The 10,268-nt window shown below is 34.9% G+C and overlaps 1 pseudogene; it reads right to left on the reverse strand.

Annotated features, from left to right (window-relative positions):
• Positions 1-7,656: 7,656 nt before the first annotated feature.
• Positions 7,657-7,998, reverse strand: LOC122203881 (annotated as a pseudogene).
• Positions 7,999-10,268: the final 2,270 nt, after the last annotated feature.

Here is a 10,268-nt window from a genome sequence, read left to right on the forward strand (position 1 = left end):
TTTAAATAATAACTTAAAGCCTTTAGCACAGTTTACAAAGTTCTTCATATCCTGCATATGCCTACCTGCTCATTCCCAAACTCACAACTTCCTGCATTCTTCCTGTAATGTTTTAGTGAAACCAAACTATTTTCAATACCTTAACTTTTTCATGCTGCTTCTCCCATCATGCCTCTTCTTGTGCATTTCCTATTGCCAGAAAGATCCTTTTTGCTCTTAAAAATTTACTTTCTTTACCTTTAAATCTCAACTAAAACATTGATTTCTCATAAAATCAGTCTCTGATGCTTTGTACTCCCTCACTCATGTGCTCACTGCTTTTAGATTGGGACCTTCTGTGTGTGCTTCTATTATACCCATTCGTGCTTCTGTCACGGCACTGAAAATATGTTTCTGTGGTTATTTTCTTAGTATTGATATCTCCCTGGCTGGCCTCATAAGAATAATGATGAGTGCATATGGACTTTTGAATCTATAAATCACCAGAGTCTATTTATCATGGACCCAATAAATGTTTGTTGAAGTAAATAGGGTGGAAGCTGACCTATGTATTCTTCCCATGTAGAGGTTGCCTGCATAGAAATTATTCAAGTGATGCCTGGGTGGCTAAATCAGCTAAGTGTCCAACTCTTGATTTCAGCTCAGGTCATGATGTCACGGTTCATGGGTTTGACCTCTGCTCTGTGCTGACAGCTCAGATCCTGCTTGGGATTCTCCCTCTCTCTCTGACCCTCCCCCACTTGTGCACGCTCTCTCGCGCTGTCTCTCTCTCTCTCCAAACAAATAAACAAACATATTTTTCTAAAAAAGAAAGTATTCAATAGACTGGATAAGAAAGATGTGTTATATGCAATATGGAATATTGTACAGCCATAAAAAAGGATGAGATCAGGCCATTTGCAACAATATGGATGGACCTAGAGGGTATTATGTTAAGTGAAATAAAGCAAACTGAGAAAGAGGAACACATTATTCCACTCATATGTTGAATCTAAAAAAAAAAGGAATAAACAAACAAAAAACAGAATCACACCTATAAATAAATACATAGAACAAGCTGATGGTTGCCAGAGGGGAGGCAGAGTGGGGGAATGGGAAACATGGTTGAAAGGGAGTGGGAGAGACAGGCTTCCAGTTATGGAATAAGTAAGTCACAGGAATAAAAGGTACAACATAAAAATTTAGTCAGTGATATTGTAATAGTGTTGTATGATGACAGATAGTGGCTGCACTTGTGGTGAGCACAGCATAACGTATATACTTGGTGAATCACTATGTTGTACATCTGAAAGTAATATAACATTGTGTGTTGACTACACCTAAATAAAAATAACTTTTAAAAAATAAATTACTCAGGCATAAAAAAAAAAGAAGGAAACCTTGCCATTTGTGATAACATAGATGGACCTTGAGGGCGTTACGCTAACTGAAATAATTCAGACAGAGAAAGACAAATACCATATCTCTCCTATGCGTGCAGTCTAAAAAGCAAAAAATAACAACAACAACAAACAAACAAACTCATAAATACAGAGAACAGATTGGTGGTTGCCAGAGGTGAAGGGCTAGGGATGGAAAATGGGTAAAGGAGGTCAAGAGGCAAAAAAAATATTTCATAGTGAGAAATAAGCATTTCTGGAAGACAGGAAATGAGGAAAGGAGAGAACAAAGGTTTATTTACTACCAAATCCTATTGTAATCATCTGTTTATAAGTCTTCAAAAAAAGTAGAACTTTCAAATCTATTTGTACTTGCTTAGCATTATTTGTAACCATGGAAGTAACTGTTATTTTCCTATTTCTTTCTAAGCAAAGTCTTCATAGCAAAAGCTCAGGCTGTGATATTTCACTTTCTACCAGGAAGTGGAAACAGTCCTCCATGGTGACAAATGTATTACTTTGCTAGGGCCGCCATAACAAAATGCCACAGACTGGGTAGCTTGAGCAGTAGAGGTTACATCTCACTGTTATAGAGGCCAGAAGTCCAAGATCAAATGTTGGCAGGTTTGGTTTCTTCTGAAGCCTTTCTCCTTGGCTTGCTTATAACCACCTTCCAGCTGTGTCCTCTCATGGTCACCTAATTTCTACATGTATATCCTAATCTCCTCTATTTATATAGACACCGGTCATATTAGACTAGGACCTGCCCTATGATCTCATTAAATTTTAAATACCCCTTTAAAGTCCCTATCTCCAAATACCATCACATTCTGAGAAACTGAGGGCTAGGTTTTCAACATATGAATTTTGGAAAAACCCAAGAAGGCAATGTATGTCAGGAATTTTCTTTAACAAGGACCCCCCTACTCCCTAAAAGTAAAAATGTGGTGGGAATACATAAGGTAAATGTCTTAAATTAACCTTATTACTATAGTATCTATAAATCAAAGGGGCCAGGTGCCTTGAGATCCCCTCCCACACGTATATTTACAGGAGAAGCAATCTGACAGAGTTGGGTGCTGAAAAACTTTATCAACTTCTATTTAAGTTCTCTGAACTTGAACTTCCATTTCTGTTCATAATTATTTTTTTTCCTTGGGGAAATCACCCAATGGCTATTTACACGATGCTTAAACATCTAAAGAGTGCTTTCCTGTCATTGGTCCATATAACCAATTATTTAACTGACTTAAATGCTTTCAAATTTCTGTAACCAGTCAAGTCAGAGACGTTGGCAAACCTGGTTAATAAGTGAATTCTTCAGATATAAACATGGGACAATAGCATTAGCAGAAAGCTTTAATGAGCAAAATGTTCCAACAGTTAGGCAGTTTGTGTCTATAAACTCAAAACAGACTTGAGAAACTGCTACTTGAAATTAGTTACAAAATCTAAAAAGTATTAAAGTAATTAAGTGAGCTACTTAAATTAGAGTCATTTTTTAATTGGAGCTGATTAATGTTTGCTATTGTTTTCTTCTTTAGTAGATAGATAATACATAATTCATTTTAGAAAATTATAACAAAGAAAGGAACAGAAATTAAACTCACACCTCTCTTAACACCATGGAATATTTCTGGGCATTGACAGAGGTACTAGAGTCTGAGTTACATCCTCTCTGGAGAAGTATGTTTGTGGAGTGTGTTTGTGTGTGCTTTTGATGCTAATATTAAATAATACTCAAAATATATTAGGTTAAAAGTCATATGCACCCACTCCTAGGTATTTGCCCATGTGACATAAAAACCCAGGTTCCCACAAAAATTTATTCATGAAATATTTACAGTAGCTTTGTTCTTAATCACCAAATCTGGAAACAGCCCAGCTGTCCCTCAGCTGGGAAATAGAAAAACTGTGATACATCCATACAATGGAATACTATTTAGCAATCAAATGAAGCGAACTATCAACATATACAACACAGAGGAATCTCAAATATATATTGCTAAGTGAAAGAAGTCAGACTAAAAAGGTTACATGCTATGATTCCATTTATATGATATTCTGGAAAAGGCAAAACTAGAGAGGAAAACAAATTAGTGAACTCCACAAGTTAAAGAAAGGTTGAGGGAGAACTTGACAAACAAAGGGGGAAAAAAAGAGGGAGACAAACCACAAAACAGACTCTTAAACTATAGAGAACAAACCGATGGTTACCAGAGGGGAGGTGGATGGTGGATGGATGAAACAGGTGGTGGGGTTTAAGAGGACACTTACCCTGATGAGCACTGGTATATGGAATTGTTGAATCACTGGACTGTACACCTGAAACTAATACAGCACTGTATGTTAACTCTACTGAAAATTACAATAAAGACAGAGAGAGATCTTAGGGGATCATTTTTGGGGAGAAGAATAATAGAATTGTTCTGTACTTAAATTATGTTGTTTGCATGGCTCTATGCATTTGTCAAAAGTCATAGAACCGTACATCAAAAAGAGTGAATTTTATCACATGGAAATTAAAAATAAATTTAAAACATATTATGCAGAGGAGTATATATATCATATGTTTCCCTTAGTGTTTTATTTATACATATATGATACCTGTAAAATATATAGATCATAAAATTTACACATGCTTATACATGTATATGAACCATTTCCAGCAGTATGCAAGAAACTGTTCAGAGAGGACCACTAAAGATTAGAGGTCCCACGGTGTGGGAGAGTTTTGATTTTCATTGTGCATATTCTTATACTGTTCGAGTTGTTTACCATATCAATATAGCTCTCTTCAATTAAAGAAACACTAAACTAAAAGAATATATAAACATTTCGGTGTTGCAATTTTGGAGTCTATTTAGGTAAATTTTCCTTTCTTACCAAAAGAACAAAATATCTTCTTTCCTTGAAAATGAGTACAATTAGGTTATAAAAAGTTTCTGCAAGTTACTTGGGCAATAGAAGCTGTGTGAACTGGGCTTGAATTTCCCCGGTCCACAAGAGACTCTAACAATTACTCTCTGGTGAGCAGCACAATTCAAAAATCAATGAAGGTAAAAGCAGTAGGTTGTTCCATGGTGAGAATGGCCTCTGTTTCATCAACAGCAGTTAGCACAATCTTTGGAAGCAAAAAGGACTCAGAAAAAACATAGGAGTGTACAGGATGCTCAATATGGTTATCAGCCAAAACCTTATGTATACAGGGATATCTATTAAATTTTCCTTTTAAACTGCCAATGAAACATCCATAGAATTCACTTATAATCAAGAAACCTTTAAACAGTATGCCATGAAACAAGGCTCTCCTGAGTCTTAAATGACTGGACACAGTAATGGCCTTCTCCTCCAGGGTTATGGAGGATGCAAGAAAATTGTGGGCACCTCACCAGTGATGCATCTCAGACATCCCGTAGGCTTATCATGTTCTGAGAAGGAGTTACGACAACAACGTCTTCATAAAAAGTAACACAAAGATTGGAACTTAAAAAAAAAAAAAAATCTGTATGCCTGTGTATATGTATATAAGAATGAATATATATTTCCAGCTTGTTCTATGCTCCCTGATTATTTTCTATGAAAAAATTTCTCTGGGAAATTTCTATTTTATTCTACTGTTTTGTAAAGGGAGGCTGTGTTTATATAGTAGGTATGAAGGCAAACAGCTGATGAATCCAGCGTGAAAGGGTACTGTTTTTGTGCAGAAACACATTTGTGTATCATGCCAGAAGCTCTCTTTAAAGTATTTGCTAGTTTAGGGGGCACCTGGGTGGCTCAGCTGGTTAAGCATCTGACTTTGGCTCAGGTCATGATCTTGCAGTCCATGGGTTCGAGCCCTGTATTGGGCTCTGTGCTGACAGCTCACAGCCTGGAGCCTACTTCGGATTCTGTGTCTCCCTCTCTGCCCCTCTCCTGCTCGTGCTGTGTGTCTCTCTCTCTCTCTCAAAAATAAATAAAAAAAAAATTTTTTTTAATATTTGCCAGGGTAAACATGTGCTGGAAACTTGTAAGATTTTTGCCATTTTTTTTTTTTTGTTTGTTTTAACCTTTCATTAGGAACTTGAATTCTCAGACGGAATAGTGCATGGACTATAAACATAGAACTCCATATTATTATAATTTTTGAGGATATAAATGCTTTATCAGATATATGTACTGTAAATATTTCTCCTAGTTCTTCACTTGCCTTTTCATTTTTTAAATGTCTTTCAAAAAGCATCATTGTCGATCTCCACTAAAAACCACCTATCCATTTTTATGTTTCGTGCATTTTTAGTCAAGTCTAATAAATATTTGCCTATTTCATGTTTACAGAGATAATCTTCTATGTTTTATTCTAGAAACATTATAATTGTAGATGTTAGGTTGAAGGTTATCAAATTTGTGGGTGTTGTTCAGAGTACCACTTTATTATCATTTCCATGTACATGAAATCTGCAATGATATTCTTTCTTTCATTTCTAATATTAGTTATTTGTGTCCTCTCTTTTTTATCAGATGTGTCTAGAGGCTTATCAATTTATTGGCCTTTTCAAAGAACCAGCTTTTGGTTTTATTGATTTTCTCTATTGATTTCCTATTTTTAATTTCATTCATTTCTGCTCCACTTTTTATTCTGCCTTCTTTCTCTTCCTCTTCTTCTTTCACTTACTTTGAATGCAATTTGCTCTCCTAGTTCCTAAGGTAGAATCTTGCTTATTGATTTTAGATCTTTATTCTTTTGAATACAGTAAAACCTTGGTGTACGGGAATAATTTGTTTTAGAAACATGCTTCTAGTTCAAACTACTTGTATATCAAAGTGAATTTCAAGAACCATTGGCTCAATTCTGACTATGTGACATTCAGCATCAGGTACTACTTGTATTTCATGACATTGCTCATTTATCAAGTTAAAATGTATTGGAAATGTTTGCTTGTCTTGTGGAACACTCACAGAACAAGTTACTAACAATCCAAGGTTTTACTTTATATGTATTCAAATCCCACAAATATTGATGTTACATTTTCATTTTATTTAAAATATTTTTTTTAATTTGAGATTTCTCCTTTGATTCATGCATTATTTAAAAATGTGTTCTTTAGGGGCACCTGGATGGCACAGTGGGTTAAGCGTCTGACTTCAGCTAAGGTCATGATCTCATGGTTTGTGGGTTCGAGCCCTGTCTCAGGCTCTGTGCCGACAGCTCAGAGCCTGGAAACTGCTTCAGATTCTGTCTCCCTCTCTTTCTGCCCCTCCCCCACTCACACTGTTTCTCTCTCCCTCTCTCTCAAAAATGAATAAACATTAAAAAAAATTAATATGTTGTTTAATATCCAAATATTTTTGTATTTTCTAGATATCTTTCTTTTATTGAGATCTAAATTCCACTGTTGTCTGAGAGAAGACATTGTATGATTTCTATTCTTTTTAATTTGTTATGGTGTGTTTTATGGCCCACGATGTGGTCTATTTTGGTAAATTCTCCATGTTAGCTTGAGAAGAATGTGTATTTTGCTGTTGTTGGATGAATTAGCCTATAAGTGGCCATTATATTCAGTTGATTGATGGTATTGTTAAGTTAAACTATGTTCTACCTGTTAGATCTCTCCATATCTGAAAGGGTGTTGACATATCCAGAAATAATACTGGATTCATCTGTTTCTCCTTGTAGTTCTAATGCATTTTTATTCACATATTTTGATGCTTCTTTTAGGCACATGCATATTATGCCTTCTTGAAGAATTGACCACTTTATCATTATGTAATGCCCTACTTTATCCTATATATATGTGTGCGCATGAATTCATCCATGTGATCAAGGAATATACTATTCCATATGATTCTAATTCTTGGAAGTCTGTTGAGATTTGCTTTATCACCCAATCTGTGGTCAGTTTTTATAAATATCCTCTGGGTGCTTGGGGGGGAAAAAACCAGCCTTCTGCAGTTGAGTGGAATATTCTAGTAAGTTGGTTTTGATAATCATTTTTTTGGTAATTTTGTTCTTCAAATGATAAGTAACTTTTAACTATTGAAAGTAGAGTGTTTAAAGCAACTCATTATAATTAATTTACTACCATTTTTGTTTTTTATATATATATTTTTTTCTTGGTGATCACATTTATTGAAAGGGTTGGAAAAAATAAAAATACTCTTTAGCTTAAGAATTTTTGAGTTATCTGCAAATCAACTCATTTCAGGAGTGCAAGAATCCTTGGTCATTTCTTAATGTCGAAATTAACGCAGGTTTCTCTTTTGAATGTCTTCTACATTTAAAGAGGCAATCATACAAAGTCTCCTATATTCCATAACATGATAAATTCTTTGTTTCAGCCAACTCTTAATGGAGGGGCAACTAGAACAACACCATCTCCCCGGACAAAGAGCATCAGAATATTCCGTTTTGTTGATTTATATATCTCCTCATAGGTTTCCTCATCAATTTCTATGGTAGTCACAGTCTCTTCCACATCTCCCAATATCATATTTAAATGCTGATCATAAGCATGTAATCTGCCTCGAAGCTGTCATTCCTCATTTTCACATAAATTCGCTCATCCAGGCTGAGCCTGATGAGATCCAGGGGCTCCTCTACGGTGTTGGTGGTTTGTTGCTGGTCCACGTCGTCCGCCATGCTTCAAACCCCTGTTTTTTATATATTTTAAGGACATGTTATTTAGTACATATAAGTACACAGTTGTATTTTTCTGATAATCCATTAAATGAAAGAATAATATTTTTTGTCAGATTCACTTCCTTAGGTTTGGTGTCTAGCTTTCTCCTTATTCTCCTGGATTTAATATGTGGCCACATGTTTCAAAATCATTTAATATCACCAAGGAAATACTGAGGGAAGAGAGTACAAAGCCACATACTTATTATGATAATATATAGCTAACAAGTAACTCAATTACATGCTTCATCCCTTTATTATTTAGTTATTACTATATAACAATCCACAGCAAAATGCACTATCATAAAATAAGCATCTGTTATTAATTATGGATATGTAAATCATGTGCACAATTATTAAGATTTCAGATGGGCTAACTCATGCATCTACTATCAGCTGGCTGATCATCTGTGAGCTAGTTAGCCTTGAAGATGATCAGTTTCTCTCTATGCGGCCTCTCATGTTCCAGCAGGCTTGTTCTTGTGTCAGTGGCTGAGGTTCAAAAAGAAGCTTGAAATAGTGCCATTCCACAGCTGGAATTGGCACACCATCATTTCTGTTGAATTTATTGGCCAAAGCTAGTAACAAGACCAGACTAAACAAGAGTTAGGGAAATAGACCACCCTTTGATTGGAAGAACTGCAAATTACATTGCAAAGGGTAGAAGTAGAGGTAAAGATAAAGAACTTGGGACAGTTTTGCAAACAGTTGATCACATACTCAAATCTTTGGGGACTTGAAATGTAACAGAAATGGAAATGGTCAAAATTATTTCTTTTCAGTCATGTTACATGATTCCTTCCCCTTTATTCTTACTTGTAAAATGTAATTATATCTGAATTACTTCTACAATTAAGTATAATATTAATGGAGGAAATTAGGGAGAAAAAATATGCAAACAAGAATGGAGAGGTAATCTCAAACCTACATTTCTTTTTACAAAAGGAACTCTAGGAATGATTTTCTATCTTCCTAGATAGATAATGGAATTCATTAGTTAGGATGAGATCACCTAGTACTACTTTAGGTTTAACCTGGAGTAGCTACTGTGTTTCCTGGGGACCAGACCAAACACTCAAATATATATAAAGTCCCAGAGAATGAGGTATCTAAGGCTTCTGTTTAAGAGTGAAAGAATTGGGCAGAATCCTGGCTCTTAAAGTGCCCTCCGGGACTTTTGCCTTTGCTGTGACATAATCCTCCCAAGACCTTCACCTTTAAATCTCTAATTGCCTTTAAATGACTGGTTATGGCTCAGTCATCCAGGGATTTATCTAAACCCTTATTTAACCCATTTAAACTTTCAGCCAGTACAATCTTTTGGGAGTATCGAGTTTCATCTGTATTTTGAGAGTTCTCAACTCTTCAGCTCTAATTATATTCCCTTGAATGCAGTATTTGGTACTTGTGGTGTTCAAATCCATTTACAGAAAAGACTACAGTCCTATAGCTTCTGTTACATTAAAAAAAAAAAACTGTATGTATGTGTGACTGCTTGTCTGTCTACTGACTTTACTATTTTGTAATGTGAATTAAGATTAACATAATTTTCTATTTAAAATTCTTTATTAACCCTCCTTGTTGCTCATATTCCAATAAAATTGGTAAAATGTTCTTTTCTCAAGCTATAAAAATGCAAAATTACTTGTCACTTAGGTTTCCCCATGTTCCTTCAGCTTTGGTACATGAACATAATACAGCAAGTTACCATATTATAATTTTATTTTTATTCCTCTTTTAGGATTATTTTCAATTTTTTTCATATTAGAAATGTGCAAGAAAAAAGAAACTCATAACTTCCTCACTTCCTGTGGGAGTTAATGGCTGCTAAAGATAATAACCAGCAGAATACTATAAGGTATATTAATGTTTCTATAGTTGCCAGAATGAAACAATTTGATAGTCAAGAATATGAACCATAGAGTTTAAATGGTAAAAATTAAATAAAAATAAAAGTTTTAACAGCTGATGAAGATTGTTAGAATGGAGACGGACTGAGAGATGATAGATGATTGATAGATGATCGGTAGATAGAGAGATGTTTTTGTATTTTTTATATTTGTAAATAATAAAACCTAGGGATTAGCCTATTTTCAGAATTTGTCTTTCATTTCTGAGTGTTATTTCAAATATTGGTTATATTAACAAAACACCAGGGCTTCAGGTAATAGTGAAAGACTCCAGGAATAATTTACCCATGACTCTAAGACTTCGAAAGAAAGAACAATGAT

This window comes from Panthera leo, chromosome D3 (assembly GCF_018350215.1).
Source record: "Panthera leo isolate Ple1 chromosome D3, P.leo_Ple1_pat1.1, whole genome shotgun sequence".
Taxonomy (NCBI): domain Eukaryota; kingdom Metazoa; phylum Chordata; class Mammalia; order Carnivora; family Felidae; genus Panthera; species Panthera leo.